We start from the raw sequence: 17,658 nt of genomic DNA, 5'->3' as shown, positions 1-17,658 counted from the left end.
AGGCGGACTCTCAACCACTGCGCCACCAGGGAAGCTCTTTCCTTCTCTTTTTTACTATTGTGGTTCTTTTTTACCTTCCATTTGTTGTTTCAGCTCTACTTTTATTTTTATATTCTTTCTAATATATCTGTTACTTTCCTAGTCTAATTTTATTTTTTACTCTTTGTTATTGTTCTCCTTTTCTTTTTTTCTACCCTGTGCAGCTTGTGGGATCTTGGTTCACGAGCCAGAGGTCAGGCCAAAACTCCTGCAGTGGGAGCTCCGAGTCCGAACCACTGGACTAATAGAGAACCTCAGACCCCAGGGAATATTCATCTGAGTGAGGTCTCACAGAGGGCCTCATCTCAGCATCAAGATGCAGCTCTACCCGACAGCTTACAAACTCCAGTGTTGGACTCCTCAGGCCAAACAACAAGTAAAACAGGAACACAATCCCACCCATTAAAAAAAAAAAGAGAGAGACAGTAAAAAAATATGTCACAGATGAAGGAGCAAGGTAAAAACCTACAAGACCAAATAAATGAAGAGGAAATAGGCAATCTATCTGAAAAAGAATTCAGAGTAATGATAGTAAAGATGATCCAGGATCATGCAAATAGAATGGAGGCATGGATTGAGAAAATACAAGAAATATTTAACAAAGATCTAGAAGAACTAAAGAACACACAAACAGAGATGAAAAACACAATAACTGATATGAAAAATACACTAGAAGGAATCAATAACAGAATAACTGAGGCAGAAGAACGAATAAGTGAGCTGGAAAACAAAATGGTAGAGACAACTGCCAAGGAGCAGAATAAAGAAAAAGGAATGAAAAGAATTGAACACAATCTCAGAGACCTCAGGGACAGCACTAAATGCACCAACATCTGAATTATAGCGGTCCCAGAAGAAGAGAAAAAGAAAGGATCTGAGAAAATATTTGAAGAGATTATAGTGGAAAACTCCCCTAACATGGGAAAGGAAATAGTCACCCAAGTCCAGGAAGTGCAGAGAGTCCCATACAGGATAAACCCTAGGGGAAACACACCAAGACACATATTAATCAAACTAACAAAAATTAAATTCAAAGAAAAGTTATTAAAAGCAGCAATGGAAAAAACATACAAAGGAATCCCCATAAGGTTATCAGCTGATTTTTCATCAGAAACTCTGCAGCCAGAAGGCAGTGGCAGGATATACTTAAAGTGATGAAAGATAAAAACCTACAACCAAGATTACTTTACCCAGCAAGGATCTCATTCAGATTTGATGGAGAAATCAAAAGCTTTTCAGACAAGCAAAAGCTAAGAGAACTCAGCACCACCAAACCAGCTTTACAACAAATGCTAAAGAAACTTCTCTAGGCGGGAAACACAAGAGAAGAAAAAGACCCACAAAAACAAACCCAAAACAATTAAGAAAATGGTAATAGGAACATACATATCGATAATAACCTTGAATGTAAATGGATTAAATGTCCCAACCAAAAGACACAGACTGGCTAAATGGATACAAAAACAAGACCCATATATATGCTGTGTACAAGGGATCTACTTCAGACCTAGGAACACATATAGACTGAAAGTGAAGGGATAGAAAAAGGTATTCCATGCAAATGGAAATCAAAAGAAAGCTGGAATAGCAATTCTCATATCAGACAAAATAGACTTTAAAATAAAGACTGTTACAAGAAATAAGGAAGGACACTACACAATGATCAAGGGATCAATCCAAGAGGAAGATATAACAATTATAAATGTGTATGCATGCAACAGAGGAGCACCTCAATACATAAGGCAAATGCTAACAACCGTGAAAGGGGAAATCAACAGTAACACAATAATAGTAGGGGACTTTAACACCCTACTTACACCAATGGACAGATCATCTAAACAGAAAATAAATAAGGAAACAGAAGCTTTAAATGACACAATAGACCAGATAGATTTAACTGATATTTATAGAACATTCTACCTGAAAGTGGCAGAATACACTTTCTTCTCAGGTACACATAGAACATTCTCCAGGATAGATCACCTCTTTGGTCACAAATCAAGCCTCAGAAAATTTAAGAAAATTGAAATCATATCAAGCATCTTTTCTGACTACAACACTATGAGATTGGGAATTAGTTACAGGAAAAAAAACTGTAAAAAACACAAATACATGGAGGCTAAACAGTGCACTACTAAATAACCAAGAGATCACTGAAGAAATAAAAGAAGAAATAAAAAAATACATAGAAACAAATGACAATGAAAACACGACAACCCAAAACCTATACAACACAGCAAAAGCAGTTCTAAGAGGAAAGTTTATAGCAATTCAGTCTCACTTCAAGAAACAAGAAAAATCTCAAATAAACAATCTAACCCTACACCTAAAGCAACTAGTGAAAGAAGAACAAAGAAAACCCAAAGTCAGTAGAAGGAAAGAAATCATAAACATCAGAGCAGAAATAAATGAAATAGAAACGAAGAAAACAATAGCAAAGATCAATAAAACTAAAGGCTGGTTGTTTGAGAAGATAAACAAAACTGATAAACCCTTAGCCAGACTCATCAAGAAAAAAAGGGAGAGGATGCAAATCGATTAAATTAGAAATGAAAAAGGAGAAATCACAACTGACACCACAGAAATACAAAGGATTATAAGAGACTACTACAAACAACTATATGCCAATAAAATGGACAACCACGAAGAAATGGACAAATTCTTGGAAAGGTACAATTTTCCAAGACTATACCAGGAAGAATTAGAAAATTTAAACAGACCTATCACAAGTAATGAAACTGAAACTGTAATTTAAAATCTTCCAACAAACTAAAGTCCAGGATCAGATGGCTTCAAAGGCAAATTCTATCAAACATTTGAAGAAGAGCTAACACCGATCCTTCTCAAACTCTTTCAAAAATTGCAGAGGGAGGAAGACTCCCAAATTCATTCTACAAAGCCACCATCACCCTGATACCAAAACCAGACAAAGATATCACAAAAAAAAGAAAATTATAGACCAATATCACTGATGAACATAGATGAAAAAATCCTGAACAAAATACTAGCAAACAGAATCCAACAAGATAGTAAAAGGATCATACACCATGATCAAGTGGGATTTATCCCAGGGATGCAAGGATTCTTCAATATATGCAAATCAATCAATGTGATACACCATATTAACAAATTAAGGAATAAAAACCATATGATAATTTCAACAGATGCAGAAAAAGCTGTGGACAAAATTCAACACCCATTTATGATAAAAGCTCTCCAGAAAATGGGCATAGAAGGAACCTACCTCAACATAATAAAGGCCATACGTGACAAACCCACAGCAAACATCATACTCAATGGTGAAAAGCTGAAAGCATTTCCACTAAGATCAGGAACAAGACAAGGATGTCCAGTCTGGCCACTCTTATTCAACATAGTTTTGGAATTCCTAGCCATGGCAATCAGAGAAGAAAAAGAAATAAAAGGAATACAAATTGGAAAAGAAGAAGTAAAACTATCACTGTTTGCAGATGACATGATACTAGATACACCCTAAAGATGCCACCAGAAAACTACTAGAACTAATCAATGAATTTGGTAAGGTTGCAGGATACAGAATTAATGCACAGAAATCTCTGGTATTCCTGTACACTAACAACGAAAAATCAGCAAGAGAAATTAAGGAAACAATCCTATTTACCATCACAACACAAACAATGAAATACCTAGGAATAAACCTACCTAAGGAGGAGAAAGACTTGTACTCAGAAAACTGTAAAACACTGATGAAAGAAAGTGTTTATGTCAAAGATGACATAAACAGATGGAGAAATATACCCATGTTCTTGGATTGGAAGAATCAATATTGTGAAAATGACTATACTACCCAAAGCAATCTACAGATTCAATGCAATCCCTGACAATCTACCAATGGTATTCTTCACAGAATTAGAACAAAATATTTTACAATTCGTATGGAAACACAAAAGACCCCGAATAGCCAAAGCAATCTTGAGAAAGGAAACCGTAACTGGAGGAATCAGGCTCCTCACCTTCAAACTATACTACAAAGCTACAGTAATCAAGATAGTATGGTACTGGCACAAACACAGAAATGTAGATCAATGGTACAGGATAGAAAGCCCAGAGATAAACCCATGCACATGTAGTCACCTACTTTACAACTAAGGAGGCAAGAACATACAATGGAGAAAAGACAGCCTCTTTAATAAGTGGTGCTGGGAAAACTGGACAGCTACATGTAAAAGAATGAAATCTAACACCATACATAAAAATAAACTCCAAACGGATTAAAGACCTAAATGTAAGACCAGACACTATAAAACTCTTAGAGGAAAACATAGGAAAAACAATCTTTGACATAAGCCACAGCAAGATCTTTTTTACCCACCTCCTAGAGTAATGAAAATAAAAACAAAAATAAACAAATGGGACCTAATGAAACTTAAAAGCTTTTGCACAGCAAAGGAAACCATAAACAAGACGAAAAGACAACCCTCAGAATGGGAGAAAATATTTGCAAACGAAACAATGGAAAAAGGATTTATCTCCATAATATACAAACAGCTCAGGGAGCTCAATAAATAACCCAATTGAAAAATGGGTGGAAGACCTAAATAGACATTTCACCAAAGCAGACATACAGATGGCCAAGAGGCACATGAAAAGATGCTCAACATCACTAATCATTAGAGAAATGCAAATCAAACCTACAATGAGGTGTCACCTCACACCGTTCAGAATGACCATTATCAAAAAATCTAGAAACAATAAATGCTGAGAGGGTGTGGTGAACCCTCCTGCACTGTTGGTGGGAATGTAAACTGATACAACCACTATGGAGAACAGTATGGAGGTTCCTTAAAAGACTAAAAATACAATTACCATATGACCCAGCCATCCCACTACTGGGCCTATACCTTGAGAAAACCATAATTAAAAAAGACACGTGTACCACAATATTCATTGCAGCACTATTTACAATAGCCGGGACATGGAAGTAACCTAAATGTCCATTGACAGATGAATGGATAAAGAAGATGTAGTACATATATACAATGGAATATCACTCAGACATAAAAAGAAATGAAATTGAGTTATTTGCAGTGAGGTGGATGGATCTAGAGTCTGTCATACAGTGTGAAGTAAGTCAGAAAGTTGTGAACCTGGAGAGGTATAAATGGGCTCTGAAGGCCGTTCTAGGGACTGTGGTCCTTATCCTATGGAAACCATGAAAGTCGTGGAAAGATTTTAAAAGAGTGATAAAATCAGCTTTGGTGATGGCAAACACTACTATGAAGAGCAGTGTAAAGCAGATTGGAGAAAACCAAAAGTGGGCTCAGGGAGCTGGTTAGAGATTAATGCAAAGTCAAGACAAGAGGTAATGGTAGCTTGAACAGAGGCCGGGTAGAGGACAAGAAGAGAAGCGCATGAATTTTTGAAACACTGAAGAGGTAAACGAACAGGATTTGTTCCTGGAATGGATATAAGGAGTGAGGGAGAGGGATGTGTCCAGACTGATTTCTAGGTTTTAAAGTAGATCATAAATAATAAGTTTATGGGTTTTAAATTGAATTTAAAAGAGATTCCACCTGAATATCTAGTATCGAACATGGCTCACCTGGTCTAGAGATATTTTTGAAAAATGTAACAGATATATCATGGAATATAAATGAAGTTTGATAATTATATTAATATAATATTTTTCATCTAATCAAAATGCACAATTAAATTTTTCATACACTGCATGTTTATTTCAGTGGTAGGATAATACTCAGTTTAAAAATGATAATAAAATTATGTTAAAATGTTAAGCTCAACAAAAAAGATAAGGTAAACAAGCACGAGCATCAGAGAAATTCATCCTTTAAATAAACCAAAGAAATGTGTATCTTATGTAATCAAAAAAAAAAAAAAAATGGTACTGATGAACCTAGTGGCAGGGCAGGAATAAAGACGTAGACATAGAAAATGGACTTGAGGACATGGCAGGGGAGGGGGAAGCTGGAGTGATGTGAGAGAATAGCATCAACATATATACACTACCAAATGTAAAATAGATAGCTAGTAGGAAGCAGCTGCATAGCACAGGGAGATCAGCTCAGTGCTTTGCGACCACCTAGAGGGGTGGGATAGGGAGGGTGGGAGGGAGGCTCAAGAGGGAGGGGATACGGGGACATGTGTATGCATATGGCTGATTTGCTTTGTTGTGCAACAGAAACTAACACAGCATTGTGAAGCAATTATACTCCAATAAAGATGTATTTGAAAATATATAAGAACTAAAGTTAACGTAAAGAACAAGTTGAAGATAAGAAATGGAAATTAAAACAACTAATTATACAGTAAAAAAAAAAAAGAGAGAGATAGTGCCTTAAAAACCCTTTACATTTCCACTTCTGGGCATGATAGAATAACTGATACCAGACTAACCTTCCTACAGTAAACAACTAGAAAACTGGACAAAATTTATAAAACAACTATTTCTAGACACCATACGATTGGCAGCACAGGATTGTGACTCCTGAAAGAAGGAAAACAAGTGAGTTGAATCCATTGATTACCCCAGCTTTCTACCTGGACATATTTACCAGACATTGACTCCAGGAGGAAGAATCCAAGCAGAGCACAGCAGTCTCAATAAGCTGAGGTTACAAAGGTCAGCATTCAGGGGCGCCAAAGTGGCTAGAACTTGTATGGAGCACCAGAAAGGAACGAGGTGCCTAGATCAATTGCTCCATAAATCTTCATGGGAATCACCTTGAATATTCGGTCAAATAATAAGCTGTGTATTTATAGGATAAGAACATACAAGAGCAACCACTATAGGAAAAAAACTTATGTGGAGCTGTAAGTTGAACAACTACCAGAACTCTCATAGTGTTAAGAAACCTTTCGGTCTGACCAAAGTGGAGAAGCCTCACTGAACACTCAGGGCATTCATTAGAATCCACAGAAGGCTACACTTTAAGAAAGGTAGAGTAAAGGCTACCTGAAGTGTCAAAATGCCTTAAAAGGATCAAGATCTAGAACTAAAGTAATTGCTTTCCAGAATAAAATCCAATGCTGATTAAAGGAAGACAACAAAACCCAGACACTCAACAATGTAGTCATCACATTGTCTAGACTCCAGTAGAAATGATTATACATACTCAATACCATTATTCACTAGATAAATGAAAATCAAATCTGCAATGAGATACCACTCCACACCCACTAGATTGGCCATAATAAAAAAAATATGGAAAAAAACAAGTATTGGTAAAGATGTAAAGAAATTCTCACATTGCTTTTCAATAAATTAAACCTAGAATTACTATATGACCCTGCAATCCCATTCCTAGATATATACACAAAAGGATTGAAAACATGTGTTCAAACAAAAACTTAACATGAATGTTCATAGCAACTCTACTCAAAATAGCCAAAATGTGGGAACAACCCAAATATCCATCAACTCATAAATGGATAAACAAACTGTGGTATGTCCATCCAATGGAATATTATTCAGCCAAAAAAGGAATGAATTACTGACATGAATTACAACACGACAACTTGAAAACATCGTACTAAGTATAAGAAGACAGATACAAAAGATCATATATTGCACAATTTCATTTATATGAAATATTCAGAATAGGTAAGTCCATAGAGACAGAAAGCAGATTAGTGGTGACTAGGGGGTGGTGGAAAGAAGGAATCAGGAATGACTGCTTAATGGGTACAGGCTCCCTTTCGGGGTGAAAAAAATGTTCTGGAACTAGATAGAGGTGATGGTTGCACAACACTGTGAATATACTTAATGCTACTCAATTGTAAATTTTTTAATGGTTAAATTGTAAATTTCATGTCATGTATATTTTACCACAATTTTAAAAAATTATTATTAAGAAGTAGGAAAATTCTTGTGTGCGTGTGTGTGTGTGTGTGTGTGTGAGATTTCTTGTTTGGAACTTTTGTTATAAAACAAGGAGAAAAATCAGACAATAGAAATAAACCCAGGAATAAAAGTGATGATGGGATAAGCAGACAAGGACTTTAAAACAGTGATTATAACCATGTTAAATTATTGTATTACTTATCTGTTGCTGTGTAACAAATTAACCCAAAATTTAGCAATGTAAATAGCAAAAATATATTGTATTATCTCACATTTTCCAAAAATGAGAAATTCAGTAGTACATTAGCTCGTGGTTCTAGCTAAGACCCTAACAATTCCTTAAGCATTTAATATGACAAATTTTGCAGTAAATATAAAAGACAATAAAATACAAAGGGCAGTAAAAGCCAACATGGTAAGTATAGTAATAAAATGGCAAACGTGGCAGTAAATATAAAAGATCTTTTCTGGTTTTTTAATTTCTCTCAAAGATAATTGGAAGAATTCTCTGGTTATGACAGATGAAGTCCCCTCCCCTCTGCAGAAACAACTATGAAACATAAATATGAACATAGTGCTGAGACCTTTATCCTAAGACAGAACCCAGTGGACTCAGACCGGCAAGAAAGACAGAAAGCTTATGTGTCACATCTTATAGGAAACACAAAAATCACTAGGTAAGGCCTGCCTGGTTATGTCATAATCTTGAATAATCTCAGGAGAAAAGCAATAGGGTTCACGTAAAAAACTTAGACGAGACCCAACTTAGCACACACTGGGGAATAAAATGAAGTTCAAACCAAACATTGCTGGTATATGAATTTATTTTTAGGACTTGTTCGCAAATCAAAATTCTCTATTAGATTGCCAAGGAAAAAGTGAAATATCTGTCCCGATGGAGTTAAACATGGAGCAAAATTCTAAAATTCTCCATCTATCCGCTGTTACGTGGTATCAAAGTGATGTGCTTCCCGCCAGTTGGGATGCTCCCAGCGCCTGATAACCAAGAGCCATTTGAGAGCTGTGAGAAGTCCTTCCAGACAGCTTTCTTAGACAATGTAATTAAGCTTCCTGTTTCCATGAGTACCAAATTAAGATTTCCTATGACCTCACATGTTTTTAAATTTGGGGACTTCATGTCTTATTTAGAAAGTCAGCACAGGGACTTCCCTGGTGGTCCAATGGTGAAGAATGTGCCTTCCAATGCAGGGGGTGCAGGTTCAATCCCTGGTAGGGGAACTAAGATCCCACATGCCACGGGGCAGCTAAACCTGCGTGCCACAACTACTGATCCCACGCGCCTCAACTAGAGAGCCCGCACACTGCAACAAAGAGCCCACACAAAAGATCCTGCATGCCGCAACGAAGACCCGACGCAGACAGAAAAATAAAAATTAAATTAAAAAAAAAAGTCAGCACAGCCCCTGTCTGAGCAAAGTAACATGATATGACAGGATAACTGGGCATGTAGTTCACCCCAGTCATGCTCGGACCGGGAAATTGCAGAAGTACATGAATCCTCACCATGAGCGTGGAACAAGGGAGGTGTGTGAAGGGGATTGTGGGAATATCAAGGGAGAACAATGTCCCCTTCTTCCAAGTGAAACAAATTAAGATGTAAAAATTCAGTGATGCTAGATTTTGACATCATCAACGAATGGAGTTAATCTCTTCTGCTCTTTGGTGTTTCAGCATGGCTACAACCTCCTGTCTTCTTTGGGATTTAGAGTAATTCAACAAACCTCTCCAGCACCGGCCCCCAGCCCTTGATGTACACTGGAGTTACTGGGGAGCTTAAAAAACTACTCATGCCTGGGTCCCATTCCCAGAAATTCTGAGTTAATTGGTCTAGAGTGCTGCCCAGGCATCCACTTATTGTAAAATCTCCCTGCTGATTCTAACAGGCAGCAAAGTTTGAGAACAGGGTCTCTACTGCTTTGTTAGTGAAAGTGTGGGCTGAGGGCCTGGGAACTCGTTAAAAAGGCAAATCTTAGGCACCATCCACATCTACAAAATCAGAATCTCCACTTTAATAAAACCCCCAGCTAACTCGTATGCATATTCAGTTTGAGAAAGGATGCTCCAGTTCTCTGTAACCTCCTTCTATTCCCCAGAGCAATAGTTCTTGTCCTGGCTATGCATTAGAATCATCTGGAGAGCCTTTTAAAAGTACTGATGCCTTGTCCTCCCTCCAGAGATTCTGTTAGAGTGTGGCCCAGGCATGTTTTTTATTTTTATTTTTTAAATCTCCCTAAGGAATTTAAATATAAACTCAAGGCTGAGAGCCACTGCTTTAGAAAGATAGTTTTCTTCTATTAATTTAACAGCCTTTGGTATAAAGGCTGTTTATTTCTGTTAAGAATGTAAGGTCCCCGGGAGCAATAACGCTTTGTCCTGTTTTTCTACATTGGTTGTCAAATGTTAACATGCAAAGGCAACAATTGAGTTGCTTATTAAAATGCAGATTACCTATAACAAAAAAGAAGCAGATTCACAGATATAGAGAACAAACTAGTGTTTACCAATAGGAGGAGGGAAGTGGGGAAGAGCAAGATAGGGGTAGGTGATTAAAAGGTACAAACTATCAGGTATAAAATAAGCTACAAGGATATATTGCACAACACAGGAAATATGGCCACTATTTTACAATAACTATAAATGAAGTATAACTTTTAAAAATTGTAAATCACTATATTGTACACCTGTAACTTATATAATATTGTACAGCAACTATACTTCAATTTTTTAAAATCCTATCAAAATGCAGATTCCCAGTGTCTCACCTTCAGAGAGCTTCCTCTGGTAAGTCTGGAATGGGGCCCAGAATCTACATTTTTTATAAGCCCCATTGGAAATTCTGGTGTGTATGGTCCTTGTATCACATTTTGGAAATCACTGCTAGCTTCTGACAGAGGAATCTGAGTGTAGACTTTGACGGGGATAGGGAGAGAAAGAAGGGCATGTAAGGGCCCAGAGTACAGGGGGAGGGAGCAGAAAGAAGTGATGCAGGCAAAGCAAAATATGGAGCTCCTTCATTCTCAGGAACAAGCAGTAAAGATCAAGCTCTGCTGTACCAGGCTACTTCCTGTCCAATCAACTCCAAGTTGCCCAAGGAGCAGCAGCTTGCCTAACCTGAGTGAGCGCCATCATGGAAGCCCCAGGACAGGGAGACCGGTTAGGCTCTTAATTGCTGCTTCCGAGCGTTCCCAAAGTTTTCCCTTTCCCTTCCTGACCCACCAGATTAAGAATTAGAAGAAACAGAATTTACTCTGGAACCTGAAAGAACAGTATTCAAAATCCCAAATCCATCAATGTACCTTGCCCTACAGAAGTGTGTGAACAACGATACATGGAATCTTTGTAAATCAACTGATATTTTGAATCACTACCCAACACCACTAATAATCAGGGAAATGCAAATCAAAACCATAATGAGCTACCACCTCATACCTCTTAGGATAGCTATTATCAAAAAGACAAGGAACAAGTATTGGTGAGGATGTGGGGAAAAGGGAACCCTCACACACAGTTAGTGGGAATGTAAATTGGTAAATTTTCCTATGGAAAATAGGAAGGAGGTTCCTCAAACAATTAGAAATAGAACTATCACGCGATCCAGCAGTCCCACTGCTGAATATATATATCCAAAGGAGACGAAATCAGTACCTTGAAGAAGTATCTGCATTCCCGTGTTCATTGCAGCATTATTCACAATGACTAAAATATGGAAACAACCTGTGTCCACTGACGGATAAAGAAAGAAAATGTGGTATATATGTGCATACACACACCACAACGGAATATTATTCAGCCTTAAAAATGGGAAATCCTACCATGTGAGACAACATGGATAAACCTGGAGGATGTCAGGCAAAGTGATATAAGCCAGACACAGAAAGATGAATACTGTATGATCTATGATCTCACTTTTACATGGAATCTAAAAAAGTCAACTCATAGAAGCAGAGGTTAGAATGGAGATTACCAGGGTCTGGAGGGTGGGAGATATGGAGAGATGCTGGTCAAAGGGTATAAACTTCCAGTTATAAGATGGGTAAGTTCTGGGGATCTAATGTACAGCATGGTGACTATAGTAAATAATAGTATGTATTCAAAAGTTGCTGAAAGCAAATCTTAAGTGTTCTCACCATGCACACACATGCACACACATACACACACACACAAAGATAACTACATGAGTTGATGTGTTACTTAGCTTGATTGTTGCAATCATTTCACAATGTATCACCTTGTATACCTTAAATATATATAAGTTTTATTCATCAATTATACCTTAATAAAGCTAGAGGAGAAACACTGTAGCAGGGAAAAGGGGCTTGCAATTTAAACGAATCCCCTGATAATTTCTGCATTTCTGACTTTCTTAATAAAGGAGGACGTATTGACTGTTGATAGAGTCATTAGTGGATTAAGTGAGAAAATGCACTTAAAACATTAGGACCGGGACTTCCCTGGAGGTCCAGTGGTTAACACTCCGAGCTACCACTGCAGGGGGTGCAGGTTTGAACCCTAGTCAGGAGAACTAAGATCCTATACGCTGTGCAGCGTAGCCAAAAAAAATGTTTAAATAAAACATTAGCACAGTCCCTGGCACATAGTAATATTCAAAAGATGTTAGATATTATTTTTCCTATGATGATGGAATTTGTATAACCTATATCTCAGAAGACCTATCTATCCCTTCCCACCTCAGGGTCATAACCAGTCCTGGGAGCCTTAATGAGATTTATGTCTATTATACAAGAGCTTGCAGATGGACACGTTCTTCAGGCAAAGTCACAATCTGTCAGTGACTGACCAAATGCTAACCCCCTAGAGAAGGTCAGAGTGAGCAGAACAGGGAAATCCAGCCCACAGTCTCCACTGGTAAGGAGTAGTTGTGATTCTTTTTCCCTAACAAACCCATTCATAAACCATTTGGTCTCATTCAGTGCAGGTTTACTATGTAAAGACACAGGTTTAAATCTCTTCTAATCCCTCATGGTTATTAGTTCCACTTTACTGATGCGAAAAGGTCTAGAAAGTGACAAAGCAACCACTAAGAGCTGGGTCTGTCTGTATCCCTAGCACAGGTTGTAACCACTCTGTACATTCACCTTCCTCGGGAACTATTGCCCCAATAAATGTTCACTTTGTCACACTATCAAAATAAGCAAAGGCAAGTTGTTTGTAAGATGACGCTCAGCCATGCTACTTAAGACCTCAACCACTGGAAATGATCCCAAATGACAGAATGTAAGCTCTCTCTCTTAAAAACCAGATTCCATATAAGAAGTTGGAAAGATACTGGCTATTCACATGAGCCTAATTTACCTCATTGTTTGTGAAGTGACTTTCTTAACGACGAATCGGGATGTCAGGCAGATCCAAAAGACAGTCATTTACCCACTGGAGGCCTCCATGAAGAGTCTGAGCACCTGCTCTACCAGCTGAACTCACACCTGAGCCCTGCCAACCAGAGTGCCTGGCTGTGGACTTGGCTCCACAGACTTTGCCCCAGTGTGTCCTCTATGAAGGGTACACAGCTACAATGTGATCTGATATGTTTGCATTGTAAAATGGTCACCACCGTCAAGTTCAGTAACACATCCACCACCTCACATAGTTGCCATTGTGTGCGTGCATGTTACAGTATGTGTGTGTGTGTGTGTGTGTGTGTGTCTTTATTCCTGTGCTCGGGCTTTCTCTAGTTGTGGCGAGCAGGGGCTACTCTTCGCTGCGGTGCGCGGCCTTCTCATTGCCATGGCTTACCTTCATTGCGGAGCACGGGTTCTAGGTGTGCAGGCTTCAGTAGTTCCTGCATGCAGGCTCAGTAGTTGTGGCTCACGGGCTCTAGAGCACAGGCCCAGTAGTTGTGGCGCACGGGCTTAGTTGCTCCACGGCATGTGGGATCTTCCCAGCCCAGGACCCGAACCCATGTCCCCTGCATTGGCAGGCGGATTCTTAACCACTGCACCATCAGGCAAGTCCCAACGAGACAGTATTTTTAACTACAGTCACCATGAGGTACAGATCCCCAGAACTTATTCACCTTATAACTAGAAGTTCATACCCTTTGACCAGCCTCTCCTCATTTCCCCCACCCCAAGGCCCTGGCAACCACCCTTCTAGTCTCTGCTTCTGCTTCTGGGAGTAGACTTTTTTAGACTCCACATAAGAGTGAGATCACCTGGTCCCTCCCTTCCTTCTTAGTCCAAGGGCTCCATCTGTACTGTCTGGCAGTCCCAGGTTTCAGGTTGGAGGCCCCATTACACTTGATGTCCCAGCCGGTGTTCTCAGATGCCAGGGGCCGACATTTGGTGGGGATCTACATCCAGGGTAGGACCACAAGATGACAGCAGCAGGGTGAGGTAACCCAGCCCACGATTGTCTGGAGCACTTAAGGAAATGAAATCTCAGCAGCTTTCCGATTTTCCTCTTAATTAGCTTCCTCCATTCCCTTAGGCGTTTCTTCCCTTAGCAGGATCCTACACCATAAACTTTCCTTTGTCCCGGCTCAAGGGTATTAAGTAAATACCTGGTAGCCACTACCAGCAGCTTTAGAGGACTTTCTGCAGCCCACAGCAGGCCCCCTGGCCTGACAGCTTCTGCTAATGCTAACTGGAGTGCATGGATCACACTTTCAGTCCAGAGGAGAGGATTTCAACAGTGCTGCTCAGCCTGCCTAGACCTCCTGCCGCAGGAGTCCTAGAGTCTTCTGCGAAGAGCTTCTGTCATGTGCATTTACTCCTGGCAAGTCCCCCAAAGGGGCAGCAGGTGTTTATTTTATACACATTAAAGGACTTGCTTTCCCCGTATCTCTAGGTGTTCTGAGATGGAGAGGTCAAAGGACAAACAGAATAAACCCATAACTATAATAACATTAATTCCATTTGAAACAGATTGAAGCAACTCAAATTACAGATCCAATGGAGCCAACGTTAATTCTACAGATAAATGTTATAAATCTAGAAACAAAACAGACTCACAGATATAGAGAACAGACTTGTGGGTGCCAAGGGGGAGGGGAGTGGGGGAGGGATGGATTGGGAGTTTGAGATTAGCAGATGCAAACTATTATATATAGGATGGATAAATAAGATGGTCCTACTGTATAGCATAGGGAGCTATATTCAGTACTCTGTGATAAACCATAATGGAAAAGAATATGAAAAAGAATATATAGGGCTTCCTTGGTGGCGCAGTGGTTGAGAGTCCGCCTGCCTGTCATTTTCACATGATGTGTGATTTTAACTAACCTGGTGATGAGATTTATAACATTTTATTGACGTATAGTTGATTTGCAATGTTGTGTTAAATTTCTGCTGTACAGCAAAGTGATTCAGTTATTTATATATATATATATATATATATATAAATAACTGAATCACTTTGCTGTACAGCAGAAATTTAACACAACATTGCAAATCAACTATACGTCAATAAAATGTTATAAATCTCATCACCAGGTTAGTTAAAATCACACATCATGTGAAAATGACACTGACATCTGGTGACCTGGAGGGTCTGATTCTGCCAACAGCTGCTCCCTCTCCTGAACCTTGACGGCTCCATAGGTCTGTCCAGCATGATCACTATGTTACGTTTTTAAAGAAGAAAGTGGCGAAAGTTAAGAGAGAGAAGAGAATTGGGGAGAGAAGGGACATCGTTCTACTTCTATATTAGAAAACCTGAATCTTTATTTCTATGGCTGAATTATGCTTCCAGGTAAAATGCTGCTAGATAATGTCATGCAAAATGTTGCAGTTGAAATGTTTATCTTTGCTTCCTTTAGTTGGATGAAGATAAAAATTCATTCATTTGTTCATTCATTCAACAGGTACTGGGGTTGTAGTTTAGAGAACAAAGGGTTGCTTTATTATTCCACCTAGACAAAGGGACATCCCAGGACTGTTCTGAATAAAATGGGAGGTAAGATCACCCTAATTATTGAACACTTTCTATATACCTTGTGTAAAAACAGAAAATGTCTAGGGGGGGTGGGTGGAGGAGCTGTTTTTCATTCCTAAATCCAAAATCAGTGCCAATGCCCACTTGCTCTCAAAATATCTGAAAATTTTGGTGAAACCTATTGGTTCTTTCAAGTAACAGAAAAATATGTGCTCAGGTCATCCAACCACTGATTTTTCTGGCTTGGAACAATTCTCTCTACCAAACAGGATCCAGGTTCTTCCCTGTATTTTTGAGAAAAGGTTGAATTTGAATAGATAATTCTGTTTTTATTTGCATTCATACATGATGAACAGGTCCCTGAGACCTAATCTTAGCAAAAAAAATTTGTTCTCTTTCGAAAATGAGGAAATCACTGAATCACCACTCAAGGGAACATTACACAGATGGTGAAGATCTATTTTAAATAGTCAAGCAGGACAAAGTACAAAAAAATACACATATGTGTGTAAATACAAATATGTATAGATAGATAGGTAGGTGGATATAGTTTTAGAAAGACGAGCATAGTTGGTGTTAACTCATGTTTTCATAGAACAGCATTTAAGGTTTAGAAATAAATTTTGCCCACATTATCGCAGTTGATTCTCACAACAATTGGCTTAGATAGTATCCCTAACCCCATTTTACAGTCAAGGAAATTAACTACTATAGATAGACACAGACTGGCACTTGAAGCTTTTAACTCCGATTCCACTGATCTTCTTACAATAAAACAATAGCTCATTAGAGATGTTTAAGGGATAGCGTTTATAAAAAGAGTCCCTATACCTCCATCAGATTTGAAACTTTTCAAAGCACTTTCCCATTTGTTTATTCAATATACTTAAAGGGACTACTATGCCACACACACTGACTAGATGCCAGAGGCACAGAAGTGAATAAAACTCTCCCTTATTATAAGGAACTGGACATCTAATGTATAAGACAGATAAGGAAACTGGTCCACTTCAGTAGTTCAGTGAAATGAAGGATGGGCACAATATGCCATAAGCCACAGAAAAGAGCACTGAGTCCAAGTTCTGGGGACCAAAGAAAGCATTCCACTGGCGTAATGCCTGCAAGAGAAGTAGGAGTTTGCTTAAGCACATGAGCTCATGACCTCAAGTCGGGAAACATCAGGCTATATTAAAGCAACACAAGTTGTCTGTAAACAGTTGTAGGAAAAGATGTGTTTCAGGATAGAATGTTGGATAAGTAGCCAGGCCCAGGATGGGAGCCTGGAATGCCAGGCTAAGGAAGTTGAAATGAGTCTATAGGTTTAGGATGCCAAGGAAAGGAGAAAGACGTGAGACAGAAGACAGGGAGACACCTGGGGAAGCAAATGCAATAGGCTTCGGGAAAGATGGCTGGGATCTAAATTTAAGAGAAGGAGGAGGAAAGCATAACCAGGAAATGTATTTAAGATGTAGAGTTAGTAGGATTGGGGGTCTAAATGTGGGAGATGAGGGGTGAGAAGAAAGCAAGTGTAACTCTGAGTTCTTTAAGTTTCATGAACCAGGATGGGGCATATAGAAGATGAGCAGCATTTCTGAGGGACCCCAGTAAGCTCACTCTTTTGGGAGTTTGGGATAAGCAGATGCAAACTATTATATATAGAATGGATAAACAACAAGGTCCTACTGTATAGTACAGGGAACTATCTTCAATATCCCGTAATAAATCACAATGGAAAGTAATATGAAAAAGAATGTATATACATGTATAACTGAATCACTTTCCTGTACAGCAGAAATTTAATACAACAGTATAAGCCAACTATACTTCAATAAAATAAATTTTAAAAAAGAAATTCAAAAAAAAAAAAA

Source organism: Neophocaena asiaeorientalis, unplaced genomic scaffold (assembly GCF_003031525.2).
Source record: "Neophocaena asiaeorientalis asiaeorientalis breed wild unplaced genomic scaffold, Neophocaena_asiaeorientalis_V1.1 scaffold432, whole genome shotgun sequence".
Classification (NCBI taxonomy): domain Eukaryota; kingdom Metazoa; phylum Chordata; class Mammalia; order Artiodactyla; family Phocoenidae; genus Neophocaena; species Neophocaena asiaeorientalis.
This window is presented reverse-complemented; position numbering follows the sequence as displayed.